We start from the raw sequence: 27,958 nt of genomic DNA, 5'->3' as shown, positions 1-27,958 counted from the left end.
GGGATAGTTAATTAATGGCCGAGACACGACGGTGGAAGCGAAAGTTACAAATGGCAATTCTATCTCCAAGCTGTTTTGGCGCCTTCATAACATGCGTGCTTGTATTGGTGTGAGGATCGTAAATTTGAAATATCGCTGATTGGGCAGGAACATGGCATTGCAGTAGAAGCTTCCCACCTCCCGGCATCACCATCAGCGGCATGTAATGACCAGTAGTATATGGGGTCATTGGGATCAAATAGGCCTTGAACCAGTTGATCTTACCAGAGTCATCCAATATCCATATGTTAGTGTTTCGATTGTCTTGTTTTTCTACAACAACCATGGACAGAGCATTTTTGAGCTCGGTTATACAGATTGCTGCTGTTGTCCTCCGCATCTCCCGGCGACCGCCTTTTGGTGGCCCTTTGATCATGTTGGCCTTCCATTGCTCACTCTCGATGTCGAAGCACAACAAGGTTTCACGCTTCTCATCTGCCAAGAAGTACATAATGCCATTGACAGCGACCGGGGGCAGAGTGATGGGAGGCAACGGCGTCCGCCTCCAGGCTGCTGTTCATCTCCTAAAGTGAGGACCTCGCAAGTTGTTTTGTCGTCGGCAATGCGTACCACCTTGTATTCATCAGACAAAATGGCACAGCCGAAGCCAAAGATGCTCTTCATAGTGAGCCATGGCGATGAATGGATGCACATCAAGCGTCCTCACCTCCATTCCTGGGCAGGTCAGGAGAACCTCCCCGGTGGCTGGATCTACTACATCGATGCCGTTTGACGGACCGTGGCTGACGGCGATGAGGTTGTCGAGGCTCGAGGACCACGTGATCCCAAAACCTCCGACGACCCTGATGACTCTGATGACGTTGCCTTCCATGTCCATGAGGCGCATATCACGGCCAACGGCGGGTGTTTCTTGCCGAAAGTAGCCGGTGTCGACGAGGAGCCGGCCGTGGCGGGACCTCTGCGCAGCGGCAAAGTCAGGGTCGGAGATAAGGTCGCGCCACCCCCTTGAGATGCATCAGAACCAGCAGACGGACCTAACCGGCGTCCTGGAGAGGATGTCAAAGATGGTGTCGTTCGATAACGGCGCGGCGGTTGTCGTGGGTCTAAGACTAACAGTAGAATGGGGGTAGATATGAGGAGGCAAGATCCTAGCTATGGAGTAGTTGTACAAACGAGTTTTACAAGTTCAGGCCCTTCTTGGAGGAAGTAACAACCCTACGTCTCGGTGCCCTGAGGTGGTCGATTGGATTATGTGTGTGTGTGTTTACAAAGATGTGAGCCCTTGTCCCAGAGGAGGGGGTGGCTTATATAGAGTGCGCCAGGACCCCTGCTGCCCTCCGTTATACAGGGTTCAATGTACATTAAGAGAGGAATGTTACTGGTAACGCTAGCCATTAAATGCTATAAATGACAATTAAGCCTATAAGTAAATGCTCTACCATTGTTGGTGCAGAGTGGCTTTAGATCTTCTACTCATGGAATGGCTTCTACGACGGTCGAGTGCCATTGATTCTTCTGAGTGGAACGTCTCTGGTCGAGTGGATAATGGTACCCTTTGAATGATTCTGGCTTTAGGGTGATGTCCTAGGGGAAGATGTCTAAGTCAGGCCTATGACCCTACCCTAGGTACATAACCTCATCATTAGCCCCCGAATGGTTCAAGGTTCGAGTGGAGAAGGAGTTGATAACCTCTCCGATTCAGCTTTTGCGCTTCGGGAATGTCTTGTCCAGAGGTCGAATGAACATTCAAGATGACTTCAACTACTTGTTCAGTCGCCTTGATCCATTCTTGGTTTTGTCGAGTGAACTTTTATTGTTGAGCTTCGAGTGTTGTTATGGGAAAAAAATCTTCCGTCTGACGGGTTGCTCTGCTGTCTGCGGATTTCATGGGATTCAAATTTTGGGAAGCGCACCGGACGTGGGAGGCCGCAGTAATCGGGGCAGATTAGGCAGGATGCCTCGATCTCTGCGCCACCTTTTTCGCCACGTATTACACGCGTGACTGTTGCGGGATTTTATCGGATCGCCTGGGCCCACGAGTCAGCCACTCAAAAATGCCCTCATATAAGGCATTGGATGGGGATTTTCGCATAGTGAGTTCTTTGTTCCCCTTTCTCCTCTGTTTTCTTCACCGCATCTGCCTCTACTCTCGGCGCCGTCGCCCTGCTCGAACTCGATCCGCTGCTATGGGGAAGGAGAAGACGGTGGCGTTGGAGCGTGCGAAGAAGGCGACAGCGAAGGCGAAAGGGAAGAGGACCAGCCGGGGCGGATCTTTTCGTCGAGGTCCGGCCTGCCGCCTGGCTGAATCCAGGGCGACTGGATCCGCTCGACAAGCAGCCAAGATGACATCGATGACCTAGTTGAGGGGGGACTGATCCCCCACGAATCGGCACGGCTCCCGGGGAACGAGACTGAGCCACAGCCGCAGGAGGGTGAGTGTGTTCTCCTTGCCACTCATGTCGACCGCGGGTTTTCTTTGCCTCCACATCCTTTCTTTCGTGGTTTCTTGAACTTATTTGGGGCTCAACTCCACCACTTTTCTCCAAACACCATCATGTACCTTGCCGCTTTCGTGTCCATGTGCGAGAACTTCTTGGGTTGTCGACCACACTAGGGTCTCTTCAAGCACATATTCACGTGTCGCTCTCAGACGGTCAAGAAGGCCAACCTGAGTGACGAGAGGACGCACGTGATACAGATGTGTGGGGGTCTTGGAATTCAGATGAGGAACAAAAGCACTTTCCCAACTATGATCCTTCCCGACTCGGTCCGGGGTTGGCAGTCGACCTGGTTCTACTGCAAGGACCAGCCGACTCCGGGCCAGTCGACTGGACTTCCCCCCTTTTCCATGGCTTGAGTGGAGAAGCCCTCCACCTTGAGAGTGATCCCAGAGGAGAAGGTGCAGGTGAAGGTGTTGGTCGAGCGGGTTGTCCAACTCGTCCGCGACAGAGTGATCGGTATGGACCTGCTGGAGGTCTTCCTCAGTCGACGCATCCAACCACTCTAAGATCGTGACCATCCGATGTGGATGTACTCGGGACTCGAGGATTCCACTCGGATCCACCCGGAGGATGTCAGTGAGGACACGGTAGAGCAGTGGCTGAGAGGTATTACCGGCAACAAGGATAACCCCCGGGGGTCCAGGAGGATGGTTCCATTCGACCATTTGCGCCAGCCGGAGCAGGTACGATTCTGCATTGTCGAGTGTCTTCTTGATTTACTATGTAGCATCTTGTTGATGGTCGACTGTCTTTCTTTTGTTTGTGTCTTTCAGGCTCTTGTTGATATGTACTCAATGCCCAATGGAGTGTAGGAGCAAAATGTCAAGGGAGAGGCGAGCGGGGGCGAGAGTGGCGAGTGGCACTCAGATGCAGAGGAGGACGAGGAGAGCGATGACCCGAGTGGTGAAGAAGAGGTCGACTCGCCTCCTCGCAGAGAAAGGAGGCCCAAGCACGCTCACGACCCGGCAAGCACCCCTGACCTAGTGGCCGCACCAACTAGGCAGTCTTCAAAGCGCCCTCGGACGTCTTCTCCAGTGCCGACCGAGAAGGTATCGAAACAGCCCAAGACTATGCCGCCTCCAATGCCGAAACCACCGAAGGCCACATCTTCCAAACCTCCGAAGGCTTTGCCCAAAATCAAAGTGGTCATTCCCACAGTCACTGGGTAACAATCTGGCCTGATCCTTTGGTTGGCTTGGGTAACAGAACGTAACCGACTGAATGCTGATATTTGCAGTGCTGCCACTTCTGGAACTTCCACCCACCAGTACCGAGACGAGGAGATGGAAGATGCGGTTACCTCCAACCCAGGTACAATTCTCGTGATCTTGTTCTTGATTATTTGGTCGATTAAATTCTGGTGATTCACTTGGGGTCGAATGATTTCTTTGCAGCCCCACTCAATGTTATCGAGCTTCCGGATGACGATGAAGACGTGATACCGAGGCCCAGAAGGAGCAAGAAAGCAGCAGCTGGCAAGATATCCCAGTCGAAACTGGCGACAGAACCAACAGTCCAGCAGTCTGAAGATGCAGGTAGAGCCTCTGTAACTTTTGCTGTCCCAGTGTCGAGTGAACGCCCCGCACCGTCGACTGTACCAGTGTTTTCTTCAGTCATCCAACCTCATGCCTCGGAGCCCCAAGCTGCTGCATCTGGACCGTCTGTCCCCTTCTTCACCACCTATCATGTTCCGGAAAGCCAATCGGACGCCGCTGCAGAGGCTATCCGTCAGGCTGGCGTAATGATGGAGCGGATGAAGGCAGTGCAAGACAATAGCCAGGCTACTTACGATGCCAGCGCGGCTCTCCGAGCCAATGTCTAGGTAAGTCGACTTCCGACTGAACTTGTTCTATTAGGATATGCTACCTAAATATTTTCCTTCGTACAATCTCTTGTTGTCTGCTTCGAATTTGTACACCCACTGGGTGTTTTGCTGTCTTTAGTATTTGCACTCTTCCACTTGGTCTGGTTGAATGGGATCTGAATCAGTGGGGGCACGCTAAGTGCACCCACTGGGTGTAGTTGAAAGTGCGTTATATCGACTAGAGAGGGGGTGAATAGGCGATTTTTATGAAAGTCTTCAAAACGTGGGAGTTATGAAGACAAACAGCAAAGATTATGCCTATTACTATGCAGCGGAAGTTAGATTACACTAGGCCATCCATGGTCAAGTATTCAATAGAGTGAAAGCACAATGACAAACAGCTACAGTGTAATAAGGATCAGGTAGGAAGAAGTTATGAAGCCAAACAGATCATACATTCACATTGTGAAGACAAAAGATAGAGCAAGCATGCAATGGCTTCACAATGAGTAACAGTAAGAAAAAGGAAGTGAAGATGAAACCAGTGACTCGTTGAAGACAATGATGTGTTGGACCAGTTCCAGTTGCTGTGACAACTGTACGTCTGGTTGGAGCGGCTAGGTATTTAAACCTTAGGACACACAGTCCCGGACACCCAGTCCTGAACACGCAGCTCAGGACACCAAGTCCTCACCGTATTCTCCTTGAGCTAAGGTCACATAGTCCTCGCCCAATCACTCTGGTAAGTCTTCAAGGTAGACTCCCAAACCTTCACAAACTTCATTCACTGGCAATCCACAATGTCTCTTGGATGCTCTGAACGCGACGCCTAACCGTCTGGAGGATTCACAGTCCTCAAGTGTAATAAGTCTTCATATCACACAGACAAGAAGACTTAAGTGATGCCCAATGTTCTCTGGCTCTGGGTGGTTAGGGCTTTTCTCCTCGCTAGGAATTTTCTCTCAAAGGCTTCGAGGTGGGTTGCTCTCAAATGACAAAAGCCGTGCACTGAAATCTAAGCAGCCAACCATTTACGGTTGTAGGGGGTGGGCTATTTATAGCCACTTGGCAACCCGACCTGATTTGTCCGAAATGACCCTGGGTCACTAAGGAACTGACACGTGTCTCAACGGTCAGATTTCAAACCCTCATGGCAACTTTACTTGGGCTACAAGAAAAGCTGACTTGTCCGGCTCTGGACAAGATTTGCTCTCATTGTCTTCACTCGAAGACATAGGTTTTTGGTTTAGGCATCACTTCAGTCATTCTGACTGGTTCTCCTGGACCCCACTTGTCAGTGGGGTGGTTCATATGACTCAACACAAAAGAAAAAGAACTACGAAAGATCTAAGTCTTCGAGCTCCATAAGCTTCATAACGTGTCTTCTTTTTTCATAGTCTTCAATGTGAATATCTTCATATACCACCTTTGGCTTCAATGTCTTCATACATTTTTAGGGGTCATCTCTGGTAGTAAAACCGAATCAATGAGGGACTTCTACCTGTGTTATCCTGCAATTCTCACAAACACATTAGTCCCTCAACTAGGTTTGTCGTCAATACTCCAAAACCAACTAGGGGTGGCACTAGATGCACTTACAATCTCCCCCTTTTTGGTGATTGATAACAAACTAGTTGAAGTTTTCAACGAGGAATATAGTCTGTGAAATTGTAAAGGATAAGGAATTGTCTTCATAAGTTGCAAGGGCTCCCCCTGAAGATGTGCATATAAGTTAATTTGCTTTTGGAATGCAAATGCACATGGCAGGTTGTACTTGAGGAGATCCACTTCAGCTTATGATGACAATCCACTATGCATGTGAAATTATATGAAGATAATGACATGCATAATGGAAAATGGACGTCTGCAGAATGAGATAAGTGCGGAATTTATCTTCGCAAACAGGGTGGCAAACAAGTAGCAGACGACCATCGAGTTTTAGTGTTACAACTCAAAGAAACTCAAAGAACCAAATGAAGCGAAAACGAGAGTTGTAAGCACGAAGCAAAATATAGCAAAACATAAAGCACCCGCCCATATGGACCCGTTTGAAGACTATCAACCCATATGCTTCTCCCCCTTTTGTCAGCAAGGACCAAAAAGGTTTGAAGACATAGAGTGTCTACTCGTTCCCAGGAGCAGCAGGGTCGTTGGAGGTGTTTGGCAGTGCAGAGGAGCTTGGAGGTGCTGAAGCAGGTGGCGGTGATGTAGCATCGTCTTCTTCATCAATGATTCTGGCAATGACTGTGGCAGCAGATGAAGAAAACTCAGAATCTTCAAGTGATGGTGTGTTGCGCATCACAACCCTTCTAGGAGGTGTGGTGTCAAACTTGAATCGCTCAGTGAAGCCATCCTCTTCAAGTTCAGCTTCAGTACACATCATTGATAGCCCTTTCCATGTACGACGACAGGTTTCATGAGTGACGAAAGCATTCTTGGTGGCAAGATTTCGAAGACGATTAACATCCACCAAGAGGCTTTTCATCTGACGCTTTAGCCAGTCGTGATGCCTATCTTGTTTTTGATGAAGGGCCACAAGAAGCTCTCGGTCATTGAGAACACGAGCGCGCTTCTTGGGTCTTGAAGCAGTTGCACTATCAGTGGCTTCAGTTGAAGCAGGGTGTGGCGCACGTGTAGTGCCAGCCAAAGGATACACCCTGGAGATGGCTTCAAAACCTTCATCGTTTTGAGTGAAGCTCTGGTGTTCTGCATTCTGAAGACTCAAAGGTTGCTTGGCAGGCTCAGGATATATAGCTTCAACAGAGGTATCCACATCTGGCAAGAAGATCCGATGGTTGCGGGCTGAGGGCTGATATGAGATCGCAAAGTGAAACTTGATCAGTCTCATTACCCAAGGAGCATAGAATTTTAAACCAAACAGATCTGAGCCTGATGCAGTGAGTTGGTGTATGAAGAAATCCTGTGCGTTGAAGCATTTGCCATGAAGGATACAGAATATCAGAGTCTTCATTGCACCCTCAATCTTGGCATTTGGAGAGTGCCCTTTAATAGGCCAGAGAGTCCACCGGATAATGTGATAGATTGTTCTGGGCAGGTACTCAAAGTCTTCAACGAAGAACTCTGTTGGATAAGGAGCATCGAGAGGCAGTGGCTTCATCATGGAGAGCATCTGACTCATATTTGGTTCAGGTCTCTGGAATATGCTCTCAAGAGCTTCAGTGTGTAGTGGACAACCTTCCTCGAAGAGTTCGCCAGGAGTGGGCAGGCCGGTGAGCTCAGTGATATCGAATGCATTGGCTTCATGATGGACATTGCTGGTCATCCACTCCAGGGCCCAAGTCTTCGGATCTCTGTTGTATCCCTTGATGTGTAGGGTGGCATAGAATTGCAACAGAAGCTCTTCATTCCAGTGCTCTTCATCAGTTATAAACTGCAGCAGACCCACTTGCTTGAAGCAATCCAGCGCTTCCTCTAAGCAGGGCAGACCAGCAATGGCTTCAACATCAAGGCGCTTGTGCGGGAAGATGCGACCTTGGTTGTATAGGATGCATGAATAGTAGCTGCGCTGAGGATAGCTCCAGAACCTATCTGATGAAATCCTTTCCCTCGAATAGGGGTTCTTGGAGCTGTTGAAGAATGTATTGTCTGCCTTGAAGCTATTGATATCGAAGGAGCCAGGTGCTGATGCAGGACTTGGGAACCTTGGCAGCCTTGGGACTGGCTTCTAAACATGAGGCCTGTGCTCAACATGATAATCAAATTGAGGACCAGCAGCAGACTCAGGAACAGAAGTGTCTGGATCAGTAGCTTCGCTGTCTGCTGAAGCTTTTGGTGGGGAGGGCTCCACATTGGCTTCAGTGTTGGTTGTGGCAGCCTCAACTTTTTCAGCCTCCGCTTCACTAGCTGGAGGGTCAGTCACAAGCACGTTCTCCTGGAGAACTGCTTCTTGGTGGAGCATTGGAGTGGGCTCTTGTGGTGCTTCTTCTTCGGCTGATGCAGCCAGAATGTCTTCAGCATAGACTTGAGGCCTTGGACCCTTGCGAAGCCTGCGGAATGCAGACGACGCCTGTGGTGTTGGAGTGGGCTGGGCCTCATTGTCTTCTTCCTCTTGGGGGTGATCCGCCCATGACGCATCTTGTGCAATTGGCGTCAGAGGATGACCAATGCTGATGAGTTCTCTTTGTTCATTCTGAGGAAGGGCTGCATAATCTTGTACATTTTCCTGATGACCAATGTCTTCAGCAGCAATGGGGTCGGCTGCTGGTATGTCTTCAGCTTCAGGAGCCTCTATGGAAGCAGGCTCATGAACTGTCAGTTGTCGTTCTGCGTTGGGGTGAACCATAGAGATAGGTTCAACTATCAAGGGCTCTGTGGGAGCAGCCCGAGATTTCTTGATCTTTCGCTTATTCTTGCTGGGAGCAGTAGGAGAGGCTTCAGAGATTTTCCTCTTCCTGGCTTCAGCCTCAGCAGTTCTTGTCTTCTTGAGCTCTGAAGCTGTTGACCGGCTCTTTGTCTTCGAGCCAGTCGTTGCAGTTGGGGAGACAATTGGAACTGCATCTTGCCTAGGTGCCTCTGGTTCAGCCATAGCAGGCTTTTTCTTCTTCTTCGCGGCCATCTTGGGGTCGATGCCAGGACGCCCAAGTGCCTTACGCTTCTCAGCCTCATTGTAGGCTTGTACACATCTTTCAAACAAAGACTTCATCCGCTCACGTGAGCCCTGAGCTTCTGCACGCTTCTTTAGAAAATTTTCCTTGAGCTCATGCAACATGGTCTTGAAGCTCTTTACTTCTTGCACGCTGAGCTTGGCCATATTCTTCTTGAACTGAGCCTTTTCATGATCAATTTTCTGCTTCAGTTCAACAATGCGCTGGGCAATGGCAAGTTCTGAAGCAATTACGCCTTGGAAGGCGACGCTGAGGCCAACAGGCAGCTGCAGATCGTCGAAGCTTATGTTCGGTGTGGCAAACCATTCGTCGATGAAGTTGTGGATGATGGCGACATCAAAGAGAGGCAAATTGTTGAAGATCTCAGCTTCTTCTTTGCTCTTGATGAGCTGCTCTAGAGCGTCATCTTCAAGATCTTCATCACTTGACAGATCAATGGCTTCGCTGCGCAGAATGGCAGCAGCTGTGAGCTCTTTGCTGGTGTGTGGCTGGGGCACCTTGTCCTTCAGGGGCTTGGAGACTTGGGATACGTCTTCAGACTGCACACTGTCTTCAGGAGGTGCAGCTGCCAATGGCTTCGCCCTTGAGATTTTTGATGAAGGGGCCGGCTTTGAAGCTTTTAGCTTCTTCGACTGCTTTGGCTTCGGTACAGCAGGAGCTTCATCAGACTCAGAGTCAGCTGGAGGGTCATTCACGGCAGTCCCTTGGACTAAGATGTGGGTGATGAGGCCCTCAAGGTTGGCAAACGGACCGATGATATTGGGTTCTGCGTAGTGTGTGCCATCTGCCCTTGGTGCGGAGGGGCCAGGTTTGAAGTCTAACCCAAATTTCTTCTTGTTCTGCTTCGCTGATTGTTGGGCAAACTGGAAGTTGCGCTTGAACAGATTGTCGTCACGACACCAGAGGAGTGACGACGGATGCGCATCATCAGGCTATGGTCCTCGGACCATGCATGGGTAGAAGCCTTGAGCAATGGCTTCATCTCTGGTCCTGGGTATGAGATTCTTGTAAAGGATGTCCCCCCATGGTCTCTTGATGGCACATTTCTCAGCATACTCCTGGGTGACGAAGCGGTATTTGAACCATTGTTCTGCCCAATAGCGTCGAATCCATTGGATTCGGGTCTTGCGCTGCCCATAACTCTCTTCTGGATCTGCTTTATACATTTCTGCCAGGTCTTCAGGCAGATCTTTGGAAGTTCCTTCTCGTCACTGTCTGCCCCGTTTCCTTGCTGCTGCTTCTGAAGCCATAGACTTTAACTTGAAAGGCTTCAAAACTCTCAAAGGCTTCAAAGGCTTTCTTTTGCTGGACCAACAGGAACTGGCTTCAGGAGAATTTATGTGTTGCTGTAGGAATTCTGCAAATGAATGCAGACTATGAGAACCGAAGGATTCTCCCACGGACATGTACCTGTGACAGCATTAAGGTGCGAGGGAAGGGGAAGAGGTCATATGCATTCTCAGAAGGTTTTGAAGATTAATCAGTTTAGAAGACATTGACCTCATCGTGCGAAGACATTCACTCATAGATAAGAAGTTGGTTCCAGATTTGTACGAACCCACAGATCAGTACAAGTGAGGAATCTAACTACTTCATGAAGCACAAGTGAATATACTAGGCATGTTATGAGATGCAGATTGAAAGATCTAACTTGTGTGAAGATAAACTCCTTATGGTAGAAAGTGACAGAACCATGAGATCAAAAGGGGCTGTAAAAAGAAGTTTTATTTACCACACTTGGAACTGCTAGACGGAAGTGAGAGATGATGCCGAGCAGTTCAGTCCTCCGTGCCCTAACTTGGCGACGGAAGACACCTACGGCGACGGCGGAGAGAACGATGTCCACGGTCGGCGTGAGGACGGCGTAGGAGAGGTTGCGGCAGCGAAGCGCTTCGTCACCGGCGTTGTCGAGAGCTAGCGGTGGCGCTAGGGTTCGTGCGAGGGTGGAAGAAGGAGATAATGACCGCGGTAAGTGTGAATTTACAGGCTCAGGGGCAGCACTGTGCTATTACACAGGTGCCCATGGCGATTCGCATCTGAGGAACGCGTGGCCAGTTTGCGGAAGTTTTGGGTCTGTTCCACGTCCCACGCACGCCTGGATTGTCGGGCGGTCGTTCCTGCTTCTCCGGATTTTATGTGGAGGAATGAGCATTGAAAACGGACTTTATGGTTGTCTCTATATCTTCTGCTGACAAGGACGCAGCAAAGACATTTGACAGTTTCAATAGAATGCATATGACTTGGAGAGATAGAATTTGAGATAGAAAGCATAGAGAGATTAGGGTTTGATCACATTCACTTAGTTCAAAAGATTCAACCAAGAAGACATAGCTATAAGTGAATGCTGTAGAGGACAGAACACTAGTATGTATACATCTATCTAATCAATGTAGTGAAGATAATCATGAAAATATGTTGAGTTCGAAGCCAAATCAAATGTGAAGACATTGCAAGGTAACGCCATGAGTGAAACACTTCAAAACAGAACATTTGGTGGTGGCGTTACCCACCGTATAGGAAGTATTAGACCCAGACACGACGCACAATTATCGTGGCGCTCTGAAGTCAAATTCCACATTAATGTATTCACACTTAGAATGTATGTCTTCATTGATTTGAAGACATACTTCACTTCGTGTGTTGCACATCTAAGTCATCAATATGCATAAGGGTTAGGATGTGTGCCTGATCACAGGACATTTGAGGATTCCAGGATATTTAGCTCACACTGTAACTTGCAAAACCTCTTCTCATCCAAGGGCTTGGTGAAGATATCTGCCAGTTGTTCTTCAGTGTTGACGTGTATGATATCAATGTCTTCCTTCACAACATGATCTCTGAGAAAGTGATGACGAATTTCAATGTGCTTTGTCTTCGAGTGTTGAACTGGGTTGTTCGCAATCTTGATGGCGCTTTCGTTGTCGCAGTAAAGTGAGACTTGCTTCAGATGAATACCATAGTCCTTGAGTGTTTGCTTCATCCACAGAAGCTGAGCGCAGCAAGATCCAGCAGCAATGTATTCAGATTCAGCAGTGGAGAGAGATACACAGTTCTGCTTCTTTGAAGACCAACATACAAGTGATCATCCCAGAAAGTGACACGTGCCTGATGTAGACTTGCGATCAACTTTGTCACCAGCATAATCAGCATCCAAAAATCCAACCAAATCAAACTCTGAGCCCTTTGGATACCATAATCCTAGAGTTGGGGTGTGAGCCAAATATCGAAGAATTTGCTTCACAGCTAAGTGATGCGACTCCTTTGGTGCCGCTTGAAATCGAGCACACATGCAAACACTAAGCATAATATCTGGCCTAGATGCACATAAATAAAGCAAAGAACTAATCATGGAGCGGTATACCTTTTGATCGAACTCTTTACCATTGTCGTCAGGACCTAGATGATGTTTGGCTGGCATTGGTGTTGTGAAGCCTTTGCAGTCTTGCATACCAAACTTCTTCAGGCAATCTTTGAGATACTTCTCTTGAGATATGAAGATGCCATTGCGTTGTTGTCGTATTTCAAGACCAAGGAAGAACTTCAGCTCCCCCATCATGGACATCTGATATTGCTCTTGCATCATATATCCAAACTCTTCACTGTACTTCTGATTGGTGCAGCCGAAGATAATGTCATCCACATATATTTGGCACACAAACAGTTCACCATCATATGTCTTCGTGAAAAGAGTGGGATCCAGGGAACCAGGTATGAAGCCTTTGCTCTTCAGGAAGTATTTGAGTGTCATACCATGCCCTAGGGGCTTGTTTGAGACCATACAGTGCCTTGTTGAGCTTGTATACAATGTAAGGATGTTTTGGATTTTCAAAGCCAGGCGGTTGTGCAACATACACTTCTTCTTCAATCTTGCCATTGAGAAAGGCACTTTTCACATCCATTTGATATAGAAGTATGTTATGATGATTTGCATAAGCCAGCAGAATGTGTATGGCTTCAAGCCTAGCCACGGGAGCAAATGTTTCATCGAAGTCAATGCCTTCCACTTGAGTATATCCTTGAGCAACGAGACGAGCTTTGTTTCTGACAACTTGACCATGCTCATCTTGTTTGTTGCGGTATATCCATTTGGTGCCTATTATGTTGTGCTTCTGTGGATCAGGACGCTTAACCAGTTCCCATACATTATTCAGCTCAAACTGTTGAAGCTCTTCTTGCATAGCTTGAATCCATTCAGGTTCCATGAAGGCTTCTTCAACTTTTTTGGGTTCTGAAATTGATACGAATGCGAAGTGCCCACAGAAATTTGCTAGCTGAGTTGCCCTTGAACGAGTGAGTGGACCAGGTGCATTGATGTTGTCAATTATTCTGTCAATCTGCACTTCATTAGCAACACGAGGATGTACAGGGCGAAGACTTTGCTCTTGCTGATCTGCGTTGTTGTTGGGAGGAATGTCTTCAGGCTGAGCATTGTCTTCATGTTGATCCGGTGCTGAGATGATAAGTTCTTCTTCAGGATGAGCTTCAGAAGGTATAATCTCTCCAGTTCCCATAAGCTTGATTGATTCACTAGCTGGAACTTCATCTAGCACATTTGGCAGTTGCTCTCTTTGTGAACCATTTGTCTCATCAAACCGCACATCCACTGTTTCAACCATTTTGTAATGGAAGAGATTGAAGACTCTGTAGGAGTGTGAATCCTTTCCATATCCTAGCATAAACCCCTCATGTGCTTTTGGTGCAAACTTTGAGGTGTGGTGTGGGTCCTTGATCCAGCACCTTGAGCCAAATACTCTGAAGTAACTGACATTTGGCTTCTTGCCAGTTAGGAGTTCATAAGATGTCTTGTTCAGAAGCTTGTGAAGATAAACACGATTGATTGTATGGCATGCTGTGTCAATGGCTTCAGTCCAGAATTTTCTTGGAGTCTTGTATTCATCTAGCATCGTTCTGGCCATCTTAATGAGTGTTCTGTTCTTGCGTTCGACGACGCCATTATGCTGTGGCGTGTACGGAGCTGAGAATTCATGTGTGATGCCCAAGGTATCAAGATATGTATCAAGGCCAGTGTTCTTGAATTCAGTGCCATTGTCACTTCTGATGTGTTTTATCTTGGCACCAAAATTGTTCATGGCTCGATTGGCAAAGCGTCTGAAGACATCCTGCACTTCAGTCTTGTAAAGGATTATGTGCACCCAAGTATATCTAGAGTAATCATCAACAATCACGAAGCCATAGAGGCAAGCAGTAGTAGTGAAAGTTGAGTAGTGAGTGGGACCGAAAAGATCCATGTGGAGCAGTTCGAAGGGTTGAGTAGTAGTCATGATTGTCTTCGAAGGATATTTTGCCCTTGTCATCTTCCCTGCTTCACAAGCACCGCATAAGTGATCTTTCTTGAACTTGACGCCCTCGATGCCTATGACATGCTTCTTCTTCGCAAGGGTGTGGAGGTTCCTCATGCCAGCATGCCCAAGCCTCCGATGCCAAAGCCAGCATTCTGAAGCTTTTGCAAGAAGACATACTGCAAGTTGTGTCCCTGCTGAGAAATCTACCACATACGAATCATCTTTCCGATACCCTTCAAACACTAGAGACTTGTCAGATTCCATTAGTACTAGGCAACGATATTTTCCAAACATTACGATCATGTTCAAATCGCAAAGCATTGAGACAGACATTAAGTTCAAGCCAAGGGATTCAACAAGCATGACTTTATCCATGTGTTGATCCTTTGAGATTGCAACTCTACCTAGACCCAATACCTTACTTTTACCAATGTCAGCAAATGTGATGTGGCTCTTGTCGGATGGACGTAGGGTTGAGTCCATAAGAAGGCTTCTTTTGCCAGTCATGTGATTTGTACACCCACTGTCAATAATCCATTCTGAAGACTTTGAAGACGCTGGTGTCGTACCCTACAGTGCAGTTAGGGGGATAGGCTTCATGAAGAGAATTGTGAAGCAAAAACATTTGACGAACCAGTGGGTTATGAAAACTTAGATCCAGATTAGGACTAATAGGGAGAGTAGCATGCGATTCAGGAACGAAGTACATAATGATGCCATTCGGGCATTTTATCTTGTGCCCTACAAGATTTTTAAGGTCCCCAGCAATAGCGTCAGAAGATTTTGTTTTTCTGCTGGAGACCTTTCCCTGCAAAAGAGAGTTAAGCTTTCTTAACCACCCACATCTTCAAGGGTGGCTTAGAAGCAATAAGTCTAAGTGCAGCATCTGAGAATTTTGGCTTTGAAGCCTTAGCAAACAGTCTTGCAGGTGGACAATAAAACTCATAGGAATAAGCAGAATAATTTTTGGTCATATGAACATGACGGTTCGATGAACCGCTCTCATATTCATATGCCTGAGTATGGTTTCCCTGCAAAACATTTGTGTTAGTGTGACTCAGGTGAGTCCTCTATTCGTATGAAGCCTTTGGACCGTATGAAGCCTTTGGTCTGAGGTTTGTCTTCTTCAAGTGAGGTGTCATGAAGACATTCACAGGAAGATTTTCCAGACACTTTTTCGGAGCCCAGATCTTCTTCATAGGCGGTCCATTCCTGCAGTTAGTACCAATGTACCTGGAAAACACTTCACCATTCTGATTCTTAAACAGTTTATAGTTTGCATCAAAGGATTCATCAATGATAATGGGGTTAGCACAAGTGAAGCCAGATAAATTGGATGGATCTGCTGAAAGTTCCTTTGCAGCAACCCATGTGGTTTTGGGGTACTGCTCAGGTCTCCAGTAAGAGCCATCTGCATTTATTTTCCTTACGAACCCAACACCCTCTTTCCTAGGGTTTCGGTTCAGAATCTGCTTCTTGAGGACATCACATAATGTCTGATGTCCTTTAAGACTTTTGTACATCCCTATTTCAAGCAATGTCTTCAACCTAGCATTCTCATCAGCAATAGCAGTGGTATCCTCAGCAGAGGGGTTAGTTACCACATCAACAGTTGAAGATATTGTAACAGCAGTAGCAGTGGAACATTCAGCAACAGAAGTAGCATTATCACGCTCAATGCATTTAAGACAAGGTGGTTCAAATCCTTCCTGAGCGGAACTGATCTGTTCGGCGCGAAGTGACTCGTTTTCCTTTTGAAGATCTTCATGAGCCGCTCTCAATTTCTCAAGTTCTTGCTTCCTTTGAAGATAATCATAGGAAAGATTTTCATGAGTTGTTGAGAGAGTATCAAGATGATCTTCAAGTTCCTGATACTTAACTGAAGATTTTTTATGTCTCATAGATAAGAAGTTGGTTCCAGATTTGTACGAACCCACAAATCAGTACAAATGAGGAATCTAACTACTTCATGAAGCACAAGTGAATATACTAGGCAGGTTATGAGATGCAGATTGAGATATCTAACTTGTGTGAAGATAAACTTCTTATGGTAGAAAGTGACAGAACCATGAGATCAAAAGGGGCTGTAAAAAGAAGTTTTATTTACCACACTTGGAACTGCTAGATGGAAATGGGAGATGATGCCGAGCAGTTCAGTCCTTCGTTCCCTAACTTGGCGACGGAAGACACCTACGGCGACGGCGGAGAGGACGATGTCCGCAGTCGGCGTGAGGACGGCGTCGGAGAAGTTGCGGCAGCGAAGCGCTTCATCGCCGGCGTCGTCGAGTGCTAGCGGTGGCGCTAGGGTTCGTGCGAGGGTGGAAGAAGGAGATAATGACCGTGGTAAGTGTGAACTTATAGGCGCAGGGGCGGCACTGCGCTGTTACTCAGGTGCCCCTGGCGATTCGCATTTGAGTAGTACGTGGCCATCATGCGGTATTTTGGGGGCAGTTCCACATCCCACGCGCGCCTGGATTGTCGGGCGGTCGTTCCTGCTTCTTCGGATTTTATGTGGAGGAAAGAGCATTGAAAATGGACTTTATGGTTGTCTCTGTATCTTCTGCTGACAAGGACACAGTGAAGACATTCGACAGTTTCAATAGAATGCATATGACTTGGAGAGATAGAATTTGAGATGGAAAGCATAGAGAGATTAGGGTCCGATCACATTCACTTAGTTCAAAAGATTCAAACAAGAAGACATAGCTATAAGTGAATGCTGTAGAGGACAGATCACCAGTATATATATATATATATCTATATAATCAACATAGTGAAGATAATCATGAAGACATGTTGAGTTCGAAGCCAAACCAAATGTGAAGATATTTCAAGGTAACGCCATAAGTGAAACACTTCAAAATTGAACGTTTGGTGGTGGCGTTACCCACCGTATAGGAAGTATTAGACCCAGACACGGCGCACAATTATCGTGGCGCTCCGAAGTCAAATTCCACATTAATGTATTCACACTTAGAATGTATGTCTTCATTGATTGAAGATATACTTTACTTTGTGTGTTGCACATCTAAGTCATCAATATGCATAAGTGTTAGGATGTGTGCCTGATCACAGGACATTTGAGGATTCCAAGATATTTAGCTCACACCGTAACTTGCAAAATCTCTTCTCATCCAAGGGCTTGGTTAAGATATCTGCCAATTGCTCTTCAGTGTTGACGTGTATGATATCAATGTCTTCCTTCACAACATGATCTCTGAGAAAGTGATGACGAATTTCAATGTGCTTTGTCTTCGAGTGCTGAACTGGGTTGTTGGCAATCTTGATGGCGCTTTCGTTGTCGCAGTAGAGTGGCACTTGCTTCAGATGAATGCCATAGTCCTTGAGTGTTTGCTTCATCCAAAGAAGCTGAGCGCAGCAAGATCCAGCAGCAATGTATTCAGATTCAGCAGTGGAGAGAGATACACAGTTCTGCTTCTTTGAAGACCAACATACAAGTGATCGTCCCAGAAAGTGACATGTGCCTGATGTAGACTTGCGATCAACTTTGTCACCAGCATAATCAGCATCCGAAAATCCAACCAAATCAAACTCTGAGCCCTTGGGATACCATAATCCTAGAGTTGGGGTGTGAGCCAAATATCGAAGAATTCGCTTCACAGCTAAGTGATGCGACTCCTTTGGTGCCGCTTGAAATCGAGCACACATGCAAACACTAAGCATAATATCTGGCCTAGATGCACATAAATAAAGCAAAGAACCAATCATGGAGCGGTATACCTTTTGATCGAACTCTTTACCATTGTCGTCAGGACCTAGATGATGTTTGGCTGTCATTGGTGTTGTGAAGCCTTTGCAGTCTTGCATACCGAACTTCTTCAGGCAATCTTTGAGATACTTCTCTTGAGATATGAAGATGCCATTGAGTTGTTGTCGTATTTGAAGACCAAGGAAGAACTTCAGCTCCCCCATCATGGACATCTGATATTGCTCTTGCATCATATATCCAAACTCTTCACTGTACTTCTAATTGGTGCAGCCGAAGATAATGTCATCCACATATATTTGGCACACAAACAGTTCACCATCATATGTCTTCGTGAAAAGAGTGGGATCCAAGGAACCAGGTATGAAGCCTTTGCTCTTCAGAAAGTATTTGAGTGTGTCATACCAGGCCCTGGGGGCTTGTTTGAGGCCATACAGTGCCTTGTTGAGCTTGTATACCATGTCAGGATGTTTTGGATTTTCAAAGCCAGGCGGTTGTGCAACATACACTTCTTCTTCAATCTTGCCATTGAGAAAGGCACTTTTCACATCCATTTGATATAGAAGTATGTTATGATGATTTGCATAGGCCAGCAGTATGCGTATGGCTTCAAGCCTAGCCATAGGGGCAAATGTTTCATCAAAGTCAATGCCCTCCACTTGAGTATATCCTTGAGCAACGAGACGAGCTTTGTTTTTGACAACTTGACCATGCTCATCTTGCTTGTTGCGGTATATCCATTTGGTGCCTATTATGTTGTGCTTCCGTGGATCAGGACGCTTGACCAGTTCCCATACATTATTCAGTTAGAACTGTTGAAGCTCTTCTTGCATAGCTTGAATCCATTCAGGTTCCATGAAGGCTTCTTCAACTTTCTTGGGTTCTGATATTGATACGAATGCGAAGTGCCCACATAAATTTGTTAGCTGAGTTGCCCTTGAACGAGTGAGTGGACCAGGTGCATTGATGCTGTCAATTATTCTGTCAATCTGCACTTCATTGGCAACACGAGGATGTACGGGGCGAAGACTTTGCTCTTGCTGATCTGTGTTGTAGTTGGGAGGAATGTCTTCAGGCTGAGCATTGTCTTCATGTTGATCAGGTGCTGAGATGATAAGTTCTTCTTCAGGATGAGCTTCAGAAGGTATAATCTCTCCAGTTCCCATAAGCTTGATTGATTCATTAGCTGGAACTTCATCTAGCACATTTGGCAGTTGCTCTCTTTGTGAACCATTTGTCTCATCGAACCGCACATCCACTGTTTCAACCACTTTGTAATGAAAGAGATTGAAGACTCTGTAGGAGTGCGAATCCTTTCCATATCCAAGCATAAAGCCCTCATGTGCTTTTGGTGCAAACTTTGAGGTGTGGTGTGGGTCCTTGATCCAGCACCTTGCTCCAAATACTCTGAAGTAACTGACATTTGGCTTCTTGCCAGTTAGGAGTTCATAAGATGTCTTGTTCAGAAGCTTGTGAAGATAAACGCGATTGATTGTATGGCATGCAGTGTCAATGGCTTCAGTCCAGAATTTTCTTGGAGTCTTGTATTCATCTAGTATTGTTCTGGCCATCTCAATGAGTGTTCTGTTCTTGCGTTCGACGACGCCATTCTGCTGTGGCGTGTACGGAGCTGAGAATTCATGTGTGATACCCAAGGTATCAAGATATGTATCAAGGCCAGTGTTCTTGAATTCAGTGCCATTGTCACTTCTGATGTGCTTTATCTTGGCGCCAAAATTGTTCATAGCTCGATTGGCGAAGCGTCTGAAGACATCCTGCACTTCAGTCTTGTAAAGGATTATGTGCACCCACGTATATCTAGAATAATCATCAACAATGACAAAACCATAGAGGCAAGCAGAATTGTAAAAGTTGAGTAGTGAGTGGGACCGAAAAGGTCCATGTGGAGCAGTTTGAAGGGTTGTGTAGTAGTCATGATTGTCTTCGAAGGATGTTTTGCCCTTGTCATCTTCCCTGCTTCACAGGCATCGCATAAGTGATCTTTCTTGAACTTGACGCCCTCGATGCCTAAGACATGCTTCTTCTTCGCAAGGGTGTGGAGGTTCCTCATGCCAGCATGCCCAAGCCTCCGATGCCAAAGCCAACATTCTGAAGCTTTTGCAAGAAGACATACTGCAAGTTGTGGCCCTGCTGAGAAATCTACCACGTACAAATCACCTTTCCGATACCCTTCAAACACTAGAGACTTGTCAGATTCCATTAGTACCAGGCAACGATATTTTCCAAACATTACGATCATATTCAAATCGCAAAGCATTGAGACAGACATTAAGTTGAAGCCAAGGGATTCAACAAGCATGACTTTATCCATGTGTTGATCCTTTGAGATTGCAACTCTACCTAGACCCAATACCTTACTTTTACCAGTGTCAGCAAATGTGATGTGGCTCTTGTCGGATGGACGTAGGGTTGAGTCCATAAGAAGGCTTCTTTTGCCAGTCATGTGATTTGTACACCCACTGTCAATAATCCATTCTGAAGACTTTGAAGACGCTGGTGTCGTACCCTACAGTGCAGTTAGGGGGATAGGCTTCATGAAGAGAATTGTGAAGCAAAAATATTTGACGAACCAGTGGGTTATGAAAACTTAGATCCAGATTAGGACTAATAGGGAGAGTAGCATGCGATTCAGGAACGAAGTACATAATGATGCCATTCGGGCATTTTATCTTGTGCCCTACAAGATTTTTAAGGTCCCCAGCAATAGCGTCAGAAGATTTTGTTTTTCTGCTGGAGACCTTTCCCTGCAAAAGAGAGTTAAGCTTTCTTAACCACCCACATCTTCAAGGGTGGCTTAGAAGCAATAAGTCTAAGTGCAGCATCTGAGAATTTTGGCTTTGAAGCCTTAGCAAACGGTCTAGCAGGTGGACAATAATATTCATAGGAATAAGCAGAATAATTTTTGGTCATATGAACATGACGGTTCGAAGAACCGCTCTCATATTCGTATGCCTGAGTATGGTTTCCCTGCAAAACATTCGCGTTAGTGTGACTCAGGTGAGTCCTCTGTTTGTATGAAGCCTTTGGACCGTATGAAGCCTTTGGTCTGAGGTTTGTCTTCTTCAAGTGAGGTGTCATGAAGACATTCACAGGAAGATTTTCCAGACACTTTTTCGGAACCCAGATCTTCTTCATAGGCGGTCCATTCCTGCAGTTAGTACCAATGTACCTGGCAAACACTTCACCATTCTGATTCTTAAATAGTTTATAGTTTGCATCAAAGGATTCATCAATGATAATGGGGTTAGCACAAGTGAAGCCAGATAAATTGGATGGATCTGCTGAAAGTTCTTTTGCAGCAACCCATGTGGTTTTGGGGTACTGCTCAGGTTTCCAGTAAGAGCCATCTGCGTTTATTTTCCTTACGAACCCAACACCCTCTTTCCTAGGGTTTTGGTTCAGAATCTGCTTCTTGAGGACATCACATAATGTCTGATGTCCTTTAAGACTTTTGTACATCCCTATTTCAAGCAATGTCTTCAACCTAGCATTCTCATCAGCAATAGCAGTGGTATCCTCAGCAGAGGGGTTAGTTACCACATCAGCAGTTGAAGATATTGCAACAGCAGTAGCAGTGGAACATTCAGCAACAGAAGTAGCATTATCACGCTCAATGCATTTAAGACATGGTGGTTCAAATCCTTCCAGAGCGGGACTGATCTGTTCGGCACGAAGTGACTCGTTTTCCTTTTGAAGACCTTCATGAGCCGCTCTCAATTTCTCAAGTTCTTGCTTCCTTTGAAGATAATCATAGGAAAGCTTTTCATGAGTCGTTGAGAGAGTATCAAGACGATCTTCAAGTTCCTGATACTTAACGTGAAGATATTTTATGTCTTCAATTAAGGATTCAGATCGAGTCATTTCAGCACCCAACAGATCATCGCTTCTGTCTAACAGTTTTTGAATATGTTCCATAGCTTTCTGTTGTTCAGTTGCAATTTTAGCAAGTGTTTTGTAGCTGGGTTTTGAATCGCAGTCAGAGTCATCGTCACTAGATGTTTGATAGCGAGTAGTGCGTGAGTTTACCTTGGCACCGCGTGCCATGAAGTAGTAGGTAGGAGTGGAGTCGTTCTTGTCATTTGCATCGGCGTCGGTGATGCAGTCATTGTCTTCAGTGTTGAAGATGGACTTAGCGACGTATGCTGTAGCCAGACTCGCAATGCCAGATTCAGACTCCACCTCCGCCTCCTCAGAAGCGGACTCCTCCTCTGAATCCATTTCCTTGCCAACAAATGCACGTGCCTTGTCAGACGAGCTCTTCTTGTGTGATGAAGACTTTGAGGAAGACTTGGAAGGAGACCTTGAGTATTTCTTCTTCTTCTTGTCGTCAGAATCATATTCTTTGCTCTTCTTCTTCCTTCTGTTCTCATTGTCCCATTGTGGACACTCAGAGATGAAGTGTCCAGTTTTCTTGCACTTGTGACATGTTTTCTTCTTGTAGTCATGAGCAGAACCTTCATCATTCCTTGAGCTTGACCGTGAAGATTTTCTGAAGCCTTTCTTCTTGGTGAATTTTTGGAACTTCTTCACTAGCATTGCAAGTTCTCTTCCAATGTCTTCAGGATCATCAGAACTGCAGTCAGATTCTTCTTCAGATGAGGAAACAGCTTTTGCCTTCAAGGCACGAGTTCGCCCATAGTTTGGACCGTAGATATCTCTTTTCTCAGATAGCTGAAACTCATGTGTGTTGAGCCTCTCAAGTATGTCAGACGGATCGAGTGTCTTGAAATCAGGACGTTCTTGAATCATCAGGGCCAGGATGTCAAACGAACTATCAAGTGATCTCAGCAGCGTCTTGACGATTTCATGTTTGGTGATCTCAGTGGCGCCGAGGGCTTGAAGCTCATTTGTGATGTCAGTGAGCCGGTCAAATGTGTGCTTGACAGTCTCATTATCATTTCGCTTGAAGCGGTTGAAGAGGTTGCGAAGTACACTGATTCTTTGATCTCTCTGGGTTGAGACGCCTTCATTGACCTTGGAGAGCCAGTCCCAGACCAGCTTGGATGTCTTCAAGGCACTCACACGGCCATACTGTCCTTTTGTCAGATGGCCACAGATGATATTTTTGGCAGTAGAGTCCAGTTGAGTGAACTTCTTGACATCAGCAGCAGTGACACCTTCTCCAGCCTTGGGAACGCCGTTCTCGACGACATACCATAGGTCGACGTCAATGGCTTCAAGATGCATGCGCATCTTATTCTTCCAGTAGGGATATTCAGTTCCATCGAAGACGGGGCACGCAGCGGAGACTTTGATTATCCCTGCAGTCGACATAGCTAAAACTCCAGGTGGTTAAACCGAATCACACAGAACAAGGGAGCACCTTGCTCTGATACCAATTTAAAGTGCGTTATATCGACTAGAGGGGGGGTGAATAGGCGATTTTATGAAAGTCTTCAAAACGTGAGAGTTATGAAGACAAACAGCTAAGATTATGCCTATTACTATGCAGCGGAAGTTAGATTACACTAGGCCAGCCATGGTCATGTATTCAATAGAGTGAAAGCACAATGACAAACAACTGCAGTGTAATAAGGATCAGGTAGGAAGAAGTTATGAAGCCAAACAGATCATACATTCACGTTGTGAAGACAAAAGATAGAGCAGGTATGCAATGGCTTCACAATGAGTAACAGTAAGAAAAGGAAGTGAAGATGAAACCAGTGACTCGTTGAAGACAATGATGTGTTGGACCAGTTCCAGTTGCTGTGACAACTGTACGTCTGGTTGGAGCGGCTAGGTATTTAAACCTTAGGACACACAGTCCCGGACACCCAGTCCTGAACACACAGTTTAGGACACCAAGTCCTCACCGTATTCTCCTTGAGCTAAGGTCACTTAGGCCTCGCCCAATCACTCTGGTAAGTCTTCAAGGTAGACTCCCAAACCTTCACAAACTTCGTTCACTGGCAATCCACAATGTCTCTTGGATGCTCTGAACGTGACGCCTAACTGTCTGGAGGATTCACAGTCCTCAAGTGTAATAAGTCTTCAGATCACACAGACATGAAGACCTAAGTGATGCCCAATTTGCTCTGGCTCTGGGTGGTTAGGGCTTTTCTCCTCACTAGGAATTTTCTCTCAGAGGCTTCGAGGTGGGTTGCTCTCAAACGACAAAAGCCATGCACTGAAATCTGAGCAGCCAACCGTTTATGGTTGTGGGGGTGGGATACTTATAGCCACTTGGCAACCCGACCTGATTTGTCCGAAATGACCCTGGGTCACTAAGGAACTGACAGGTGTATCAACGGTCAGATTTTAGACTCTCATGGCAACTTTACTTGGGCTACAAGCAAAGCTGACTTGTCCGGCTCTGGACAAGATTCGCTCTCATTGTCTTCACTCGAAGACATAGGTTTTTAGTTTGGGCATCACTTCAGTCATTCTAACTGGTTCTCCTGGACCCCACTTAACAGTACGGTGGTTCCTATGACTCAACACAAAAGAAAAGGAACTACGAAAGATCTAAGTCTTCGAGCTCCATATGCTTCATAACGTGTCTTCTTTTGTCATAGTCTTCAAAGTGAATATCTTCATGTACCACCTTTGTCTTCAATGTCTTCATACATTTTTAGGGGTCATCTCTGGTAGTAAAACCGAATCAATGAGGGACTTCTACCTGTATTATCCTGCAATTCTCACAAACACATTAGTCCCTCAACTAGGTTTGTCGTCAATACTCCAAAACCAACTAGGGGTGGCACTAGATGCACTTACAGCAGCTGTTAAAGTTCTTTCAAACTTCTCATGCCACTGTTTGGGTGCTTGCTTGAGTCCATACAAAGACTTCAGCAACTTGCACACTTTTCTTTCCTGACCATCTAGTACAAACCCATCTGGTTGTTCCATATAAATTTCCTCGTCCAACTCTCCATTTAGGAAAGCAGTCTTAACATCCATTTGATGAACGAGAAGACCATGCGACGCAGCTAGTGAAAGTAGAACTCGAATAGTGGTCAGTCGAGCCACAGGTGAGTAAGTATCAAAGAAGTCTTCACCTTCCTTTTGGGTATAACCATTAGCCACGAGCCGAGCCTTGTACTTTTCAATAGTACCATCAGGCCTAAGCTTCTTCTTGAATACCCATTTGCATCCTATAGGTTTGCACCCATAAGGACGATCAGTTATCTCCCAAGTTTCATTCGCCAAGATGGAATCCATCTCTCTACGAACTGCTTCTTTCCAGTAGTCAGCATCTTCAGATGCATAGGCCTCTGAAATAGAACTGGGAGTGTCATCTATGAGATACACAAGAAAATCATCACCAAAGGACTTTGCAGTCCTCTGTCTCTTGCTCCTAGTAGGAACTTCATTGTTCTCCTCCACAGGACTTTCAAAGTGTTCCATCGAAATGGTAGGTTCGGTAATTGTAACTGGTTCCTGATTCGATGAACTAGGCATCTCCTGATTAGATGAGGTAGCCATATCCTTCATGGGAAAGATATCTTCAAAGAAAGTTGCATCATTTGACTCCATGATCATACCGACATGCATGTCGGGTACCTCAAATTTTACAACCAAGAATCTATAGCCAATGCTATGAAAAGCATATCCCAGGAAAACACAATCCACAGTCTTTGGTCCAAGCTTCCGCTTCTTTGGAATTGGAACATTGACTTTCGCCAAATAACCCCATGTTCGTAGATAAGAGAGTTTTAACCTTTTCTTCTCCCATTCCTCGAATGGAGTTATCTCTTTGTTCTTTGTGGGAACTCGGTTTAGGACATGAAATGTCGTCAATATCGCCTTCCCCCACCATGCCTTGGAGAGACCCGATGTGTCTAACATGGTGTTAACCAAATCAGTTAGAGTACGGTTCTTTTTTTCGGCCACCCCATTTGACTGAGGTGAACAGGGAGGCGTCCTCTCATGGATTATACCATGTTCCGCACAAAAAGCATCAAATTCATTGGAAAAATACTCTTCACCACGGTCAGACCTAAGCCTCTTGATTTTTCGATCAAGTTGGTTTTCCACTTCAGCTTTATAGATCTTGAAAAAGTTCAAAGCCTCATCCTTAGATTTCAGAAGATACACACGACAGTATCTAGTGGAGTCATCAATTAACGTCATGAAATATTTCTTTCCACCTTTTGTCAAAACACCATTCATTTCACATAGATCTGAATGTATGAGCTCTAGTGGTGCAAGATTTCTCGTTTCCGCAGTCGTATGAGACTTACGAGGTTGCTTAGCTTGCACACACACTTGACACTTAGATCCCTTAACAGTGGTGAAACTAGGGATTAACTTCAACTTCGCTAGTCGCGACATGCAACCAAAGTTAACATGACAAAGACGTGAATGCCACACATTTGATTCACTATTGTTGCAAATATGATTAACAACTTTATTGCAAACGTATGATAAGGATAAACGAAACAGGCCTCCTGACTCATAGCCTTTACCAACAAAGGTTGCATACTTGGATATTACAAATTTATTCGACTCAAAGACAAGCTTGTAGCCATCTCTACACAAAAGAGATCCGCTAACAAGATTTTTATTGACAGAGGGGACATAATGCACGTTCGTCAGCCGCATGATCTTCTCTGAAGTAAACTTCAGATCGACCGTGCCAACACCACAAACAGAAGCACTTGAACCATTACCCATCAGCACGGTTGAAGTCCTTGCGGTCTGATAAGACGAAAACATGGAAATATCACCGCATACATGCACATTAGCACCCGTGTCAATCAACCAATCAGGAGAATGACATACTGAAAGAATAGTGGGGACTATACCATACCCAGCATCCTTCATGTCAGTGTCTCCAATGACAACATTAGCGGTCTTGCTGCCTTTCCCAGGGTGACGCTTGTCATAGCGATTAGGGCAACTAGGAGCCCGATGATCAGGATCCCCACACACATGACAAGCACCTTTCTTCTTGTCATTCTTCTTCTTGAAGTTCGTGTGTTGCACAGCCTTGTTCTTCCCATCAAACTTTGCTTTACCATCAAACTTGCCCTTGTTCTTGAACTTGTGGGGCTGGAAGTTCTTCTTCTGTACCAGATTGGCACTAGATCCTCCCTCAATACCTCGAGCACGTGTGTCCTTTGCTCTCGCCTTTTCTTCACATCAAGAGTACCAATGAGATGCGGAACGGAAAACTCCTGTCTCTTATGCTTCAATAAGGTAGCAAAGTTCCTCCACGAAGGAGGAAGCTTAGTGATGATACCTCCGGCAACAAACTTGTCCGGTAGCATACAGTTGAAGTGCTCAAGTTCTCTAGCAAATGACTGTATCTCATGAGCTTGCTCAACCACGGAGCGCTCTTCAGTTATCCTGTAATCATAGAATTGCTCCATGATGTACAGCTCAGTGCCAGCATCCGAGACCCCAAACTTGGCCTCGAGCGCATCCCACATATCTTTTCCATTATCAATTGACGCATAAGCATCAACTATGTTCTCACCAAGAACACTCAAGAGAGCAGCCTTAAACAGAGTATCCATTTTCTAAAAAGCTTGTGCCTGTTGAGCATCAAACTCCCCTTCAGGTTTGCCAAGAGTGGTGTCATAGCAACTCATGGTTTGAAACCATAAAACTGCTCTCACACGCCACCTCTTATAGTGGATACCCTCAAACATAGGAGGTCTCATGGAAGCACCAAAACCACTTGGGGTAAATTGCCTATAATAAGGTTTTTGGATTGTTGAAAATATGAGCAATTTACCAAATGATTTTGTTAACAGAAATATTAGATAAAGCATGACTAATATAGCCACGATAAAGCAAGTCATGCAATCTGACGGAGAGAAAGTAAATAGCATCTGCATATATGAACTTGAACTGAACACATCTAGGACAGACACTAGATCATATTGCATATATGGAGTAGAACCTAACACATCTAGGGCAAGTACTAGTACGAGAAACTGTGGCAGGACATCTGACAGAAAGAAGAAGAACACATACGGGACAGCAGCAGTAGAAGCACTGGACTTGGGGTCGACATCCTCTCCAGCCAT

General features: G+C 45.7%; 1 pseudogene; it reads right to left on the bottom strand.

Moving 5' to 3' along the window:
* Positions 1 to 7: 7 nt before the first annotated feature.
* On the bottom strand, positions 8 to 27,958 carry LOC147978413 (putative F-box protein At5g62060; annotated as a pseudogene).

This window comes from Triticum urartu, chromosome 3A (genome assembly GCF_056163025.1).
Source record: "Triticum urartu cultivar PI428250 chromosome 3A, HENAU_Tu73, whole genome shotgun sequence".
Classification (NCBI taxonomy): domain Eukaryota; kingdom Viridiplantae; phylum Streptophyta; class Magnoliopsida; order Poales; family Poaceae; genus Triticum; species Triticum urartu.
Note: the sequence above shows the minus strand (reverse complement) of the source record. Positions and strands in the feature narration are given on the sequence as shown.